The sequence below is a fragment of the Sparus aurata genome, chromosome 20, assembly GCF_900880675.1.
Source record: "Sparus aurata chromosome 20, fSpaAur1.1, whole genome shotgun sequence".
Taxonomy (NCBI): Eukaryota; Metazoa; Chordata; class Actinopteri; order Spariformes; family Sparidae; genus Sparus; species Sparus aurata.
Window position 1 is genome coordinate 18,165,403 of NC_044206.1, and position 2,803 is coordinate 18,168,205.

At 38.5% G+C, this 2,803-nt stretch overlaps 1 long non-coding RNA gene across 1 annotated transcript; it reads left to right on the forward strand.

Moving 5' to 3' along the window:
* The first annotated feature begins 840 nt into the window (after positions 1-840).
* On the forward strand, positions 841-2,125 carry LOC115570762 (uncharacterized). The gene is made up of 4 exons (XR_003981815.1): positions 841-941; positions 1,072-1,193; positions 1,491-1,506; positions 1,866-2,125. It is a non-coding gene; the product is annotated as an uncharacterized LOC115570762 (long non-coding RNA).
* Positions 2,126-2,803: the final 678 nt, after the last annotated feature.

The window sequence follows — 2,803 nt, forward strand, 5'->3', positions numbered from 1 at the left end:
CATACTGAGTTGATGTTAACAGATTGACCTGATGTACACAAACAGCAGCCAACTTTAGTCTGAGATCAACAAATCACACCTGACTGTACCAGTCAGAGGTAAATGTTTGTATTAAGTAGATCTATTTCTTTCTCTTTCTAAATGTGTTTGTGTCTCTGCTAAAGCAGCACTGATGCTTTGAAATGATTGAAAAATTGAAATGATTAAATTCTGACATTTCCTCCAGCTGTAGTTCACAAAGAGCGTCCTGATGAGGGAGTCTTTATTTTACAGGTGGGAGAGGGAATAGTGGAGAACAGCAGCGATAGCTTCAGAGGTGGAGCTGTTGGGCTGGTTAGGCGTATTGCAGGGGGTCCAGGGTGTCCGGTATGCTGCTCTGAATGTGGGTCAGCACCACTCTCTCAAAACACTTCATGATGATTGGAGTGAGTGCTACTGGTGTACAATCGTTCAGGCAGGTGGGTAGGCTGTTCTTGGGAAGGGGGAAGATGGTTGTGGTCTTAAAGCAGGAGGGAACGGTGCTAAATGTGATGAATTACTTTTCCTCTGAGCAAAAACATCACACATTCTCCTTTTATTCATATGAACAGTTTTACGACAGAACTTCTAATAGTCACATTTTGTGAGGCCACAGTGCCGGGGAACGATAGGTAGTGCTGTGTAACTTTGTGTGACTATGAGGACAGTGAAATGTCCTATCAACACAAAGTGAGATTAGATCAACATCTTATCATCCATGTGCAGAACTTGACATTGCAAAACACATTGAGAAATACAGAATGACTGGATAAGATTATTTCATCTCCATCCTTATAAAGAGACGGGTGACTCACGACTGCTCAGCAGAGACGACCACATCACCTCTGGATCTCACATCACCTCACTTTGCTGTCCGTGACACCAGTATTTTTTCTCGACCCTGACAAACAAGCTGTGCAAAGGTGAGAAGTCAATTTGATCCTGATGTTACTTTAATAGATGCAAAGTCTTTTAGATGAGATGTGCTGAGCTTTGACACTGGTGAATGAAGGCAGTGAATGATTCTGGATGTGACACCTGTGATTTCCTCAGGATGAAGTGCGCTATGATCCTTCTGGTGTTGACGCTGGTCATCCTCATTCCTGAATCCTGGGAGCAGTGTGTTCTACCTAGCCAACGTAAACATCAAAATCCCAGTCAGCAAATATTGCAACGTAAGTCACAAGTGTTGAGTTGAGTTGACATTAACGGATTGACCTCTGATGTACACAAACAGCAGGCTGCTTTAGTCTGAGATCAACAAATCACACTTGACTGTACTGACTTACTTCAAACAACGTCGTTTAGCTCTGTGTTTAGCTAAAATCTTTAATTTAGTCCTGGCATCTCAGATTATAAACCTAAAACTAAGCAAAGGGCGCATCATTAATGTTCTAAATGCAAAGATTTTCAAATGTGATGATAATATACTAATGTTTATTTATCTCATTTTCATCCTTTTTTGTCTTTAGGACGTGCTATTTGCCTGTAAGTATTACTGAATATTTTCTGTTTATTTCAAAAAGACAAAGAAAATAGATAAATAAAAGACTTCATGAAATGCCTCAGACCTATCAAACATGGCAAGTATTAACTAGATCCTAAGTTGATGTCTTCAGGTACCTTATTTTGTAAATGTAAAATCACAATGATATCATAGAGGGCAAAGAAGTAAGTTGACAGATTTCAGAAGCTGGAATCAGTGAATTTATGTCATTTTTGATTCAAAAGATACTGAAAATTATTCAACTATTAAAATATTTGTCAATTAAGTTTCTGTTCATCGACCTTTGTTAATACTTTGACTGATTTCTCTCTTTTATTCCCCCTTCTCTAACATGATATAGGCTGAGATTGGGAACAACCCAATATAAAGTGGCCAATGATAAATTGATGAGAGACTTTGAAGACTGAGTCTGTTCTTGATTTTGAAGATATAGTTTGAGCTATATCTTTGTGCTCTGCAAAGCAGCAAATAATTAGATGAGTAAACATGAAGCTCTTGAGATGTAGTGATTTTAATCACAGCTCCAACTGATGTTGAAAAATGTAAAATTGCCTTGATAGTGAAAACTATCCTGCTGAATAAAGCTGTATTACAAAAGACCGTCTCTGTGTTGTGGTGTCATTTAAGTGAACATGTGGTCGTAATTTCATTGATGATGATCAAGAACATCGTTTCTTTCTCTTTCTGAATGTACTTATGTCTCTGGTAAAGCAGCACTTTGGAAATGATTCAATTCTGACATTTCCTCCATCAACAGATGAATCATTTGGTCTATAAAGCATCAGAACAGCAGTCAAAATAACAATTTTATAAGAGCCAAGATGATCACTTTGTAAATGTCATACAACCCATTCTGACAATATCTCGTTATTTTAAAACCTTTTAAAAATCTTTCATTATTCAAATTAAAGAGGTACATGTTTCGGTGGGAATCTTACAAGACAAGTTCTTTAGGAAACCATCCTATATGTCACGTGGTCTGATGCTGAAAACAAAATTAATTATCTTGTATTTTCACCCTAGGAGTCGCTGAGGAACCAGACCAACTGAAACAGTGGGACTTCACGCCCAAGGACGTTCCTGGGACTGTTCTTGAAAAGACGGCATACGGACGTTCCTCGCCCAAAGGGTTAATGTTGATGAAAAACAAACAAACATGTCCATAAATAGGTGCTTTCCCTGGAAGAAAGACTTTATATGCTACCAGCTCATTTAGAATTCAGCTGAATGTCTCACACAATGGTCGAACATACAGGGCTGACGACGGGGGGTAAATTA